This window comes from Schistocerca piceifrons, chromosome 2 (assembly GCF_021461385.2).
Source record: "Schistocerca piceifrons isolate TAMUIC-IGC-003096 chromosome 2, iqSchPice1.1, whole genome shotgun sequence".
Taxonomy (NCBI): domain Eukaryota; kingdom Metazoa; phylum Arthropoda; class Insecta; order Orthoptera; family Acrididae; genus Schistocerca; species Schistocerca piceifrons.
The window spans coordinates 39,944,512-39,956,912 of record NC_060139.1 but is presented as its reverse complement, the minus strand read 5'-3'; the positions used below and the strand labels follow the sequence as shown (position 1 = coordinate 39,956,912).

The 12,401-nt window shown below is 50.6% G+C and overlaps 12 non-coding genes across 12 annotated transcripts; 6 read left to right on the top strand and 6 right to left on the bottom strand.

The window, feature by feature from the left end:
- Positions 1-880: 880 nt before the first annotated feature.
- On the bottom strand, positions 881-952 carry Trnag-ccc. The gene has a single exon. It is a non-coding gene; the product is annotated as a tRNA-Gly (tRNA).
- A 683-nt stretch (positions 953-1,635) lies between these two features.
- On the top strand, positions 1,636-1,719 carry Trnal-uaa. The gene has a single exon. It is a non-coding gene; the product is annotated as a tRNA-Leu (tRNA).
- A 1,125-nt stretch (positions 1,720-2,844) lies between these two features.
- On the bottom strand, positions 2,845-2,916 carry Trnag-ccc. The gene has a single exon. It is a non-coding gene; the product is annotated as a tRNA-Gly (tRNA).
- A 683-nt stretch (positions 2,917-3,599) lies between these two features.
- Trnal-uaa lies at positions 3,600-3,683 on the top strand. Its single transcript has one exon. It is a non-coding gene; the product is annotated as a tRNA-Leu (tRNA).
- Positions 3,684-4,809: 1,126 nt separating this feature from the next.
- Trnag-ccc lies at positions 4,810-4,881 on the bottom strand. The gene has a single exon. It is a non-coding gene; the product is annotated as a tRNA-Gly (tRNA).
- Positions 4,882-5,564: 683 nt separating this feature from the next.
- On the top strand, positions 5,565-5,648 carry Trnal-uaa. The gene has a single exon. It is a non-coding gene; the product is annotated as a tRNA-Leu (tRNA).
- A 1,125-nt stretch (positions 5,649-6,773) lies between these two features.
- Positions 6,774-6,845, bottom strand: Trnag-ccc. The gene has a single exon. It is a non-coding gene; the product is annotated as a tRNA-Gly (tRNA).
- Positions 6,846-7,528: 683 nt separating this feature from the next.
- Trnal-uaa lies at positions 7,529-7,612 on the top strand. The gene has a single exon. It is a non-coding gene; the product is annotated as a tRNA-Leu (tRNA).
- A 1,126-nt stretch (positions 7,613-8,738) lies between these two features.
- Trnag-ccc lies at positions 8,739-8,810 on the bottom strand. The gene has a single exon. It is a non-coding gene; the product is annotated as a tRNA-Gly (tRNA).
- Positions 8,811-9,493: 683 nt separating this feature from the next.
- Trnal-uaa lies at positions 9,494-9,577 on the top strand. Its single transcript has one exon. It is a non-coding gene; the product is annotated as a tRNA-Leu (tRNA).
- A 1,126-nt stretch (positions 9,578-10,703) lies between these two features.
- Trnag-ccc lies at positions 10,704-10,775 on the bottom strand. Its single transcript has one exon. It is a non-coding gene; the product is annotated as a tRNA-Gly (tRNA).
- Positions 10,776-11,458: 683 nt separating this feature from the next.
- On the top strand, positions 11,459-11,542 carry Trnal-uaa. Its single transcript has one exon. It is a non-coding gene; the product is annotated as a tRNA-Leu (tRNA).
- The last annotated feature ends 859 nt before the right edge of the window (positions 11,543-12,401 follow it).

Sequence of the window (12,401 nt, the reverse complement as noted above, 5' to 3'; positions counted from 1 at the left end):
ACGGCATTTACGATATCTTTGGGTTGTGGTTTTTGGGGTCCAAGCATCAGGCGAGCAAACGTGAACGAAAGCAGATATGTGCGTAAATGAGTGTCAGGGCAGTAATAAAGGTGGATGAGACGGTGGATCGGGTATTGGACTGCAGACGTGCCACAATGCGTAGCTCGATAGCTGAGTAAGTTAGAGCGTCGTGCTGTGAACACAAAGGCCACGTATTCGACCGCACCAAGTGCCATTTCATTTTTTCCCCTAAAAGACAATGCTTCCTCCAGCGACACACTGCCAGGTAAATAACAAGCGATCTTCACAAGAAGTAAGGTGTCTACACGTTGCGCGATACTGTCGCCAACGGCCACACCGCGCGTAGTGCAGCGGTTCTCGTCTGTTCACCGGCGTTAGGAATCGTTGGCCGTGGTTAGTACATGGATGCGTGCTCGGCTGGGAACTCGACGTGCTGTTGCCTTCTTTCATTTTGCATTTTTCCTTCGGCTTCGTTGTTGCTTAGCAATAATTATGCGGTCCCGCACGCTGACGCCACTCTTGCCTCTCGGTACACTAAGGGGCGAATCTGTGGCCACAATAAAATGAAAGGTTCTGTCGTGTGTTTGTCGTTTTTTGGTCTCTCCCAGTCGTTTGTCGCGCCTGCCCTCTACATATATGCCCATTTCCAAGCGTCAGCTTTCGCGTCAGCCGAGCAAAGTCGAGACAAGTCGACACATGGAGACACACGATGCTGAGAAACGAAAGCCGCAGACTAGCGCCCTGGCAGCACGGACTGAGACGAGGGGCGAAGGAAAACTATTCGTACCGCGACAGTTCACAGTTTCGAAGATCGCGTTTCGTTACGTGGAATACCCGTAGAAGAAAAAAGTACCTTTTGTGCGGTGGCCGGGAATCGAACCCGGATCAACTGCTTGGGAAGCAACCATGCTGACCGTTACACCACCACCGCGTTGTGCTGCGTCCCACCCACGCCTTGATGTGTCGGCTACCCTCCTGCCATCAGAGGCCGAAGGCGACGGCGCTGTAGGCGCTCAACGCCAGGGCGGAGGTGAGCACATCTGAACGCAGTGCGTAGGTGCTGCTAGGGCGATGTAGCGTAGCTAGAAGCAGAACTGACAGCCGTTGAAAAACTGCCCTTTAATTTACAGCAGGGCGATAAAACAAATATCTAATGTGACGTACTTACTGATGATCCAGAGACGATTCAGCATGTGTGTGCCAATCCAGAAGTAGAAAGCGCCTAAGTATCACAATATTAAGTTGGTTAGTTTGATGCTCGCCTGGAGCCTATCATTAGCTTCCCCTGAGGGCGAAATGCACAGCGTAGCCGTTGCTAGGGAACGGCCTCTTCTGTCGTTTTTTGTTTTCTCTGCGTCAGTGTGAATATTGATAACTACAGTTCTGCTCGTTCCACTCAAGACAGATGGCGACGGAAAACAATGGTGTAAGGCACCATGTTTAAGCTGTGGTTCCCGAAAGTGAGGGTGGGGTGCAACCTCACATCTGACAACTCGTTTTAAATACTCTAAAACCAACGTATTTCCTTCACACAAGAAAAAAACACGCTAATTTCGCAGTCAGGCTCTGGAGATATACCGAGAAACGACGGTGGAAGAGATCTGGCGCCCACGCGTCAGATTGGCCGAGCGGTCTAAGGCGCCAGATTTAAGCTCTGGTTCCCGAAGGGGAGCGTGGGTTCGAACCCCACATCTGACAATGCATTTTAAATATTCCAAAACTACCAATTTCGTACATGCGGGAAAACAAGTAAATTACGCGGGAACAGGTTCCACAGATACTACGAGAAACGGCTGTGACTATGGTGCTTGCCTTGCAAGTCTGATTGTCTGGCGGCCTGAAAGAATGGAAAGCTGTTAGGAGACATGGCTTTCAGCCACGAGGCCCGGAATCGATTCCCGGTAGCCGAACATTCTTTTGTTTGCTGAGTCTTGGTTATTCTCACGGCATTTACGATATCTTTGGGTTGTGGTTTTTGGGGTCCAAGCATCAGGCGAGCAAACGTGAACGAAAGCAGATATGTGCGTAAATGAGTGTCAGGGCAGTAATAAAGGTGGATGAGACGGTGGATCGGGTATTGGACTGCAGACGTGCCACAATGCGTAGCTCGATAGCTGAGTAAGTTAGAGCGTCGTGCTGTGAACACAAAGGCCACGTATTCGACCGCACCAAGTGCCATTTCATTTTTTCCCCTAAAAGACAATGCTTCCTCCAGCGACACACTGCCAGGTAAATAACAAGCGATCTTCACAAGAAGTAAGGTGTCTACACGTTGCGCGATACTGTCGCCAACGGCCACACCGCGCGTAGTGCAGCGGTTCTCGTCTGTTCACCGGCGTTAGGAATCGTTGGCCGTGGTTAGTACATGGATGCGTGCTCGGCTGGGAACTCGACGTGCTGTTGCCTTCTTTCATTTTGCATTTTTCCTTCGGCTTCGTTGTTGCTTAGCAATAATTATGCGGTCCCGCACGCTGACGCCACTCTTGCCTCTCGGTACACTAAGGGGCGAATCTGTGGCCACAATAAAATGAAAGGTTCTGTCGTGTGTTTGTCGTTTTTTGGTCTCTCCCAGTCGTTTGTCGCGCCTGCCCTCTACATATATGCCCATTTCCAAGCGTCAGCTTTCGCGTCAGCCGAGCAAAGTCGAGACAAGTCGACACATGGAGACACACGATGCTGAGAAACGAAAGCCGCAGACTAGCGCCCTGGCAGCACGGACTGAGACGAGGGGCGAAGGAAAACTATTCGTACCGCGACAGTTCACAGTTTCGAAGATCGCGTTTCGTTACGTGGAATACCCGTAGAAGAAAAAAGTACCTTTTGTGCGGTGGCCGGGAATCGAACCCGGATCAACTGCTTGGGAAGCAACCATGCTGACCGTTACACCACCACCGCGTTGTGCTGCGTCCCACCCACGCCTTGATGTGTCGGCTACCCTCCTGCCATCAGAGGCCGAAGGCGACGGCGCTGTAGGCGCTCAACGCCAGGGCGGAGGTGAGCACATCTGAACGCAGTGCGTAGGTGCTGCTAGGGCGATGTAGCGTAGCTAGAAGCAGAACTGACAGCCGTTGAAAAACTGCCCTTTAATTTACAGCAGGGCGATAAAACAAATATCTAATGTGACGTACTTACTGATGATCCAGAGACGATTCAGCATGTGTGTGCCAATCCAGAAGTAGAAAGCGCCTAAGTATCACAATATTAAGTTGGTTAGTTTGATGCTCGCCTGGAGCCTATCATTAGCTTCCCCTGAGGGCGAAATGCACAGCGTAGCCGTTGCTAGGGAACGGCCTCTTCTGTCGTTTTTTGTTTTCTCTGCGTCAGTGTGAATATTGATAACTACAGTTCTGCTCGTTCCACTCAAGACAGATGGCGACGGAAAACAATGGTGTAAGGCACCATGTTTAAGCTGTGGTTCCCGAAAGTGAGGGTGGGGTGCAACCTCACATCTGACAACTCGTTTTAAATACTCTAAAACCAACGTATTTCCTTCACACAAGAAAAAAACACGCTAATTTCGCAGTCAGGCTCTGGAGATATACCGAGAAACGACGGTGGAAGAGATCTGGCGCCCACGCGTCAGATTGGCCGAGCGGTCTACGGCGCCAGATTTAAGCTCTGGTTCCCGAAGGGGAGCGTGGGTTCGAACCCCACATCTGACAATGCATTTTAAATATTCCAAAACTACCAATTTCGTACATGCGGGAAAACAAGTAAATTACGCGGGAACAGGTTCCACAGATACTACGAGAAACGGCAGTGACTATGGTGCTTGCCTTGCAAGTCTGATTGTCTGGCGGCCTGAAAGAATGGAAAGCTGTTAGGAGACATGGCTTTCAGCCACGAGGCCCGGAATCGATTCCCGGTAGCCGAACATTCTTTTGTTTGCTGAGTCTTGGTTATTCTCACGGCATTTACGATATCTTTGGGTTGTGGTTTTTGGGGTCCAAGCATCAGGCGAGCAAACGTGAACGAAAGCAGATATGTGCGTAAATGAGTGTCAGGGCAGTAATAAAGGTGGATGAGACGGTGGATCGGGTATTGGACTGCAGACGTGCCACAATGCGTAGCTCGATAGCTGAGTAAGTTAGAGCGTCGTGCTGTGAACACAAAGGCCACGTATTCGACCGCACCAAGTGCCATTTCATTTTTCTCCCCTAAAAGACAATGCTTCCTCCAGCGACACACTGCCAGGTAAATAACAAGCGATCTTCACAAGAAGTAAGGTGTCTACACGTTGCGCGATACTGTCGCCAACGGCCACACCGCGCGTAGTGCAGCGGTTCTCGTCTGTTCACCGGCGTTAGGAATCGTTGGCCGTGGTTAGTACATGGATGCGTGCTCGGCTGGGAACTCGACGTGCTGTTGCCTTCTTTCATTTTGCATTTTTCCTTCGGCTTCGTTGTTGCTTAGCAATAATTATGCGGTCCCGCACGCTGACGCCACTCTTGCCTCTCGGTACACTAAGGGGCGAATCTGTGGCCACAATAAAATGAAAGGTTCTGTCGTGTGTTTGTCGTTTTTTGGTCTCTCCCAGTCGTTTGTCGCGCCTGCCCTCTACATATATGCCCATTTCCAAGCGTCAGCTTTCGCGTCAGCCGAGCAAAGTCGAGACAAGTCGACACATGGAGACACACGATGCTGAGAAACGAAAGCCGCAGACTAGCGCCCTGGCAGCACGGACTGAGACGAGGGGCGAAGGAAAACTATTCGTACCGCGACAGTTCACAGTTTCGAAGATCGCGTTTCGTTACGTGGAATACCCGTAGAAGAAAAAAGTACCTTTTGTGCGGTGGCCGGGAATCGAACCCGGATCAACTGCTTGGGAAGCAACCATGCTGACCGTTACACCACCACCGCGTTGTGCTGCGTCCCACCCACGCCTTGATGTGTCGGCTACCCTCCTGCCATCAGAGGCCGAAGGCGACGGCGCTGTAGGCGCTCAACGCCAGGGCGGAGGTGAGCACATCTGAACGCAGTGCGTAGGTGCTGCTAGGGCGATGTAGCGTAGCTAGAAGCAGAACTGACAGCCGTTGAAAAACTGCCCTTTAATTTACAGCAGGGCGATAAAACAAATATCTAATGTGACGTACTTACTGATGATCCAGAGACGATTCAGCATGTGTGTGCCAATCCAGAAGTAGAAAGCGCCTAAGTATCACAATATTAAGTTGGTTAGTTTGATGCTCGCCTGGAGCCTATCATTAGCTTCCCCTGAGGGCGAAATGCACAGCGTAGCCGTTGCTAGGGAACGGCCTCTTCTGTCGTTTTTTGTTTTCTCTGCGTCAGTGTGAATATTGATAACTACAGTTCTGCTCGTTCCACTCAAGACAGATGGCGACGGAAAACAATGGTGTAAGGCACCATGTTTAAGCTGTGGTTCCCGAAAGTGAGGGTGGGGTGCAACCTCACATCTGACAACTCGTTTTAAATACTCTAAAACCAACGTATTTCCTTCACACAAGAAAAAAACACGCTAATTTCGCAGTCAGGCTCTGGAGATATACCGAGAAACGACGGTGGAAGAGATCTGGCGCCCACGCGTCAGATTGGCCGAGCGGTCTACGGCGCCAGATTTAAGCTCTGGTTCCCGAAGGGGAGCGTGGGTTCGAACCCCACATCTGACAATGCATTTTAAATATTCCAAAACTACCAATTTCGTACATGCGGGAAAACAAGTAAATTACGCGGGAACAGGTTCCACAGATACTACGAGAAACGGCAGTGACTATGGTGCTTGCCTTGCAAGTCTGATTGTCTGGCGGCCTGAAAGAATGGAAAGCTGTTAGGAGACATGGCTTTCAGCCACGAGGCCCGGAATCGATTCCCGGTAGCCGAACATTCTTTTGTTTGCTGAGTCTTGGTTATTCTCACGGCATTTACGATATCTTTGGGTTGTGGTTTTTGGGGTCCAAGCATCAGGCGAGCAAACGTGAACGAAAGCAGATATGTGCGTAAATGAGTGTCAGGGCAGTAATAAAGGTGGATGAGACGGTGGATCGGGTATTGGACTGCAGACGTGCCACAATGCGTAGCTCGATAGCTGAGTAAGTTAGAGCGTCGTGCTGTGAACACAAAGGCCACGTATTCGACCGCACCAAGTGCCATTTCATTTTTTCCCCTAAAAGACAATGCTTCCTCCAGCGACACACTGCCAGGTAAATAACAAGCGATCTTCACAAGAAGTAAGGTGTCTACACGTTGCGCGATACTGTCGCCAACGGCCACACCGCGCGTAGTGCAGCGGTTCTCGTCTGTTCACCGGCGTTAGGAATCGTTGGCCGTGGTTAGTACATGGATGCGTGCTCGGCTGGGAACTCGACGTGCTGTTGCCTTCTTTCATTTTGCATTTTTCCTTCGGCTTCGTTGTTGCTTAGCAATAATTATGCGGTCCCGCACGCTGACGCCACTCTTGCCTCTCGGTACACTAAGGGGCGAATCTGTGGCCACAATAAAATGAAAGGTTCTGTCGTGTGTTTGTCGTTTTTTGGTCTCTCCCAGTCGTTTGTCGCGCCTGCCCTCTACATATATGCCCATTTCCAAGCGTCAGCTTTCGCGTCAGCCGAGCAAAGTCGAGACAAGTCGACACATGGAGACACACGATGCTGAGAAACGAAAGCCGCAGACTAGCGCCCTGGCAGCACGGACTGAGACGAGGGGCGAAGGAAAACTATTCGTACCGCGACAGTTCACAGTTTCGAAGATCGCGTTTCGTTACGTGGAATACCCGTAGAAGAAAAAAGTACCTTTTGTGCGGTGGCCGGGAATCGAACCCGGATCAACTGCTTGGGAAGCAACCATGCTGACCGTTACACCACCACCGCGTTGTGCTGCGTCCCACCCACGCCTTGATGTGTCGGCTACCCTCCTGCCATCAGAGGCCGAAGGCGACGGCGCTGTAGGCGCTCAACGCCAGGGCGGAGGTGAGCACATCTGAACGCAGTGCGTAGGTGCTGCTAGGGCGATGTAGCGTAGCTAGAAGCAGAACTGACAGCCGTTGAAAAACTGCCCTTTAATTTACAGCAGGGCGATAAAACAAATATCTAATGTGACGTACTTACTGATGATCCAGAGACGATTCAGCATGTGTGTGCCAATCCAGAAGTAGAAAGCGCCTAAGTATCACAATATTAAGTTGGTTAGTTTGATGCTCGCCTGGAGCCTATCATTAGCTTCCCCTGAGGGCGAAATGCACAGCGTAGCCGTTGCTAGGGAACGGCCTCTTCTGTCGTTTTTTGTTTTCTCTGCGTCAGTGTGAATATTGATAACTACAGTTCTGCTCGTTCCACTCAAGACAGATGGCGACGGAAAACAATGGTGTAAGGCACCATGTTTAAGCTGTGGTTCCCGAAAGTGAGGGTGGGGTGCAACCTCACATCTGACAACTCGTTTTAAATACTCTAAAACCAACGTATTTCCTTCACACAAGAAAAAAACACGCTAATTTCGCAGTCAGGCTCTGGAGATATACCGAGAAACGACGGTGGAAGAGATCTGGCGCCCACGCGTCAGATTGGCCGAGCGGTCTACGGCGCCAGATTTAAGCTCTGGTTCCCGAAGGGGAGCGTGGGTTCGAACCCCACATCTGACAATGCATTTTAAATATTCCAAAACTACCAATTTCGTACATGCGGGAAAACAAGTAAATTACGCGGGAACAGGTTCCACAGATACTACGAGAAACGGCAGTGACTATGGTGCTTGCCTTGCAAGTCTGATTGTCTGGCGGCCTGAAAGAATGGAAAGCTGTTAGGAGACATGGCTTTCAGCCACGAGGCCCGGAATCGATTCCCGGTAGCCGAACATTCTTTTGTTTGCTGAGTCTTGGTTATTCTCACGGCATTTACGATATCTTTGGGTTGTGGTTTTTGGGGTCCAAGCATCAGGCGAGCAAACGTGAACGAAAGCAGATATGTGCGTAAATGAGTGTCAGGGCAGTAATAAAGGTGGATGAGACGGTGGATCGGGTATTGGACTGCAGACGTGCCACAATGCGTAGCTCGATAGCTGAGTAAGTTAGAGCGTCGTGCTGTGAACACAAAGGCCACGTATTCGACCGCACCAAGTGCCATTTCATTTTTCTCCCCTAAAAGACAATGCTTCCTCCAGCGACACACTGCCAGGTAAATAACAAGCGATCTTCACAAGAAGTAAGGTGTCTACACGTTGCGCGATACTGTCGCCAACGGCCACACCGCGCGTAGTGCAGCGGTTCTCGTCTGTTCACCGGCGTTAGGAATCGTTGGCCGTGGTTAGTACATGGATGCGTGCTCGGCTGGGAACTCGACGTGCTGTTGCCTTCTTTCATTTTGCATTTTTCCTTCGGCTTCGTTGTTGCTTAGCAATAATTATGCGGTCCCGCACGCTGACGCCACTCTTGCCTCTCGGTACACTAAGGGGCGAATCTGTGGCCACAATAAAATGAAAGGTTCTGTCGTGTGTTTGTCGTTTTTTGGTCTCTCCCAGTCGTTTGTCGCGCCTGCCCTCTACATATATGCCCATTTCCAAGCGTCAGCTTTCGCGTCAGCCGAGCAAAGTCGAGACAAGTCGACACATGGAGACACACGATGCTGAGAAACGAAAGCCGCAGACTAGCGCCCTGGCAGCACGGACTGAGACGAGGGGCGAAGGAAAACTATTCGTACCGCGACAGTTCACAGTTTCGAAGATCGCGTTTCGTTACGTGGAATACCCGTAGAAGAAAAAAGTACCTTTTGTGCGGTGGCCGGGAATCGAACCCGGATCAACTGCTTGGGAAGCAACCATGCTGACCGTTACACCACCACCGCGTTGTGCTGCGTCCCACCCACGCCTTGATGTGTCGGCTACCCTCCTGCCATCAGAGGCCGAAGGCGACGGCGCTGTAGGCGCTCAACGCCAGGGCGGAGGTGAGCACATCTGAACGCAGTGCGTAGGTGCTGCTAGGGCGATGTAGCGTAGCTAGAAGCAGAACTGACAGCCGTTGAAAAACTGCCCTTTAATTTACAGCAGGGCGATAAAACAAATATCTAATGTGACGTACTTACTGATGATCCAGAGACGATTCAGCATGTGTGTGCCAATCCAGAAGTAGAAAGCGCCTAAGTATCACAATATTAAGTTGGTTAGTTTGATGCTCGCCTGGAGCCTATCATTAGCTTCCCCTGAGGGCGAAATGCACAGCGTAGCCGTTGCTAGGGAACGGCCTCTTCTGTCGTTTTTTGTTTTCTCTGCGTCAGTGTGAATATTGATAACTACAGTTCTGCTCGTTCCACTCAAGACAGATGGCGACGGAAAACAATGGTGTAAGGCACCATGTTTAAGCTGTGGTTCCCGAAAGTGAGGGTGGGGTGCAACCTCACATCTGACAACTCGTTTTAAATACTCTAAAACCAACGTATTTCCTTCACACAAGAAAAAAACACGCTAATTTCGCAGTCAGGCTCTGGAGATATACCGAGAAACGACGGTGGAAGAGATCTGGCGCCCACGCGTCAGATTGGCCGAGCGGTCTACGGCGCCAGATTTAAGCTCTGGTTCCCGAAGGGGAGCGTGGGTTCGAACCCCACATCTGACAATGCATTTTAAATATTCCAAAACTACCAATTTCGTACATGCGGGAAAACAAGTAAATTACGCGGGAACAGGTTCCACAGATACTACGAGAAACGGCAGTGACTATGGTGCTTGCCTTGCAAGTCTGATTGTCTGGCGGCCTGAAAGAATGGAAAGCTGTTAGGAGACATGGCTTTCAGCCACGAGGCCCGGAATCGATTCCCGGTAGCCGAACATTCTTTTGTTTGCTGAGTCTTGGTTATTCTCACGGCATTTACGATATCTTTGGGTTGTGGTTTTTGGGGTCCAAGCATCAGGCGAGCAAACGTGAACGAAAGCAGATATGTGCGTAAATGAGTGTCAGGGCAGTAATAAAGGTGGATGAGACGGTGGATCGGGTATTGGACTGCAGACGTGCCACAATGCGTAGCTCGATAGCTGAGTAAGTTAGAGCGTCGTGCTGTGAACACAAAGGCCACGTATTCGACCGCACCAAGTGCCATTTCATTTTTCTCCCCTAAAAGACAATGCTTCCTCCAGCGACACACTGCCAGGTAAATAACAAGCGATCTTCACAAGAAGTAAGGTGTCTACACGTTGCGCGATACTGTCGCCAACGGCCACACCGCGCGTAGTGCAGCGGTTCTCGTCTGTTCACCGGCGTTAGGAATCGTTGGCCGTGGTTAGTACATGGATGCGTGCTCGGCTGGGAACTCGACGTGCTGTTGCCTTCTTTCATTTTGCATTTTTCCTTCGGCTTCGTTGTTGCTTAGCAATAATTATGCGGTCCCGCACGCTGACGCCACTCTTGCCTCTCGGTACACTAAGGGGCGAATCTGTGGCCACAATAAAATGAAAGGTTCTGTCGTGTGTTTGTCGTTTTTTGGTCTCTCCCAGTCGTTTGTCGCGCCTGCCCTCTACATATATGCCCATTTCCAAGCGTCAGCTTTCGCGTCAGCCGAGCAAAGTCGAGACAAGTCGACACATGGAGACACACGATGCTGAGAAACGAAAGCCGCAGACTAGCGCCCTGGCAGCACGGACTGAGACGAGGGGCGAAGGAAAACTATTCGTACCGCGACAGTTCACAGTTTCGAAGATCGCGTTTCGTTACGTGGAATACCCGTAGAAGAAAAAAGTACCTTTTGTGCGGTGGCCGGGAATCGAACCCGGATCAACTGCTTGGGAAGCAACCATGCTGACCGTTACACCACCACCGCGTTGTGCTGCGTCCCACCCACGCCTTGATGTGTCGGCTACCCTCCTGCCATCAGAGGCCGAAGGCGACGGCGCTGTAGGCGCTCAACGCCAGGGCGGAGGTGAGCACATCTGAACGCAGTGCGTAGGTGCTGCTAGGGCGATGTAGCGTAGCTAGAAGCAGAACTGACAGCCGTTGAAAAACTGCCCTTTAATTTACAGCAGGGCGATAAAACAAATATCTAATGTGACGTACTTACTGATGATCCAGAGACGATTCAGCATGTGTGTGCCAATCCAGAAGTAGAAAGCGCCTAAGTATCACAATATTAAGTTGGTTAGTTTGATGCTCGCCTGGAGCCTATCATTAGCTTCCCCTGAGGGCGAAATGCACAGCGTAGCCGTTGCTAGGGAACGGCCTCTTCTGTCGTTTTTTGTTTTCTCTGCGTCAGTGTGAATATTGATAACTACAGTTCTGCTCGTTCCACTCAAGACAGATGGCGACGGAAAACAATGGTGTAAGGCACCATGTTTAAGCTGTGGTTCCCGAAAGTGAGGGTGGGGTGCAACCTCACATCTGACAACTCGTTTTAAATACTCTAAAACCAACGTATTTCCTTCACACAAGAAAAAAACACGCTAATTTCGCAGTCAGGCTCTGGAGATATACCGAGAAACGACGGTGGAAGAGATCTGGCGCCCACGCGTCAGATTGGCCGAGCGGTCTACGGCGCCAGATTTAAGCTCTGGTTCCCGAAGGGGAGCGTGGGTTCGAACCCCACATCTGACAATGCATTTTAAATATTCCAAAACTACCAATTTCGTACATGCGGGAAAACAAGTAAATTACGCGGGAACAGGTTCCACAGATACTACGAGAAACGGCAGTGACTATGGTGCTTGCCTTGCAAGTCTGATTGTCTGGCGGCCTGAAAGAATGGAAAGCTGTTAGGAGACATGGCTTTCAGCCACGAGGCCCGGAATCGATTCCCGGTAGCCGAACATTCTTTTGTTTGCTGAGTCTTGGTTATTCTCACGGCATTTACGATATCTTTGGGTTGTGGTTTTTGGGGTCCAAGCATCAGGCGAGCAAACGTGAACGAAAGCAGATATGTGCGTAAATGAGTGTCAGGGCAGTAATAAAGGTGGATGTGACGGTGGATCGGGTATTGGACTGCAGACGTGCCACAATGCGTAGCTCGATAGCTGAGTAAGTTAGAGCGTCGTGCTGTGAACACAAAGGCCACGTATTCGACCGCACCAAGTGCCATTTCATTTTTCTCCCCTAAAAGACAATGCTTCCTCCAGCGACACACTGCCAGGTAAATAACAAGCGATCTTCACAAGAAGTAAGGTGTCTACACGTTGCGCGATACTGTCGCCAACGGCCACACCGCGCGTAGTGCAGCGGTTCTCGTCTGTTCACCGGCGTTAGGAATCGTTGGCCGTGGTTAGTACATGGATGCGTGCTCGGCTGGGAACTCGACGTGCTGTTGCCTTCTTTCATTTTGCATTTTTCCTTCGGCTTCGTTGTTGCTTAGCAATAATTATGCGGTCCCGCACGCTGACGCCACTCTTGCCTCTCGGTACACTAAGGGGCGAATCTGTGGCCACAATAAAATGAAAGGTTCTGTCGTGTGTTTGTCGTT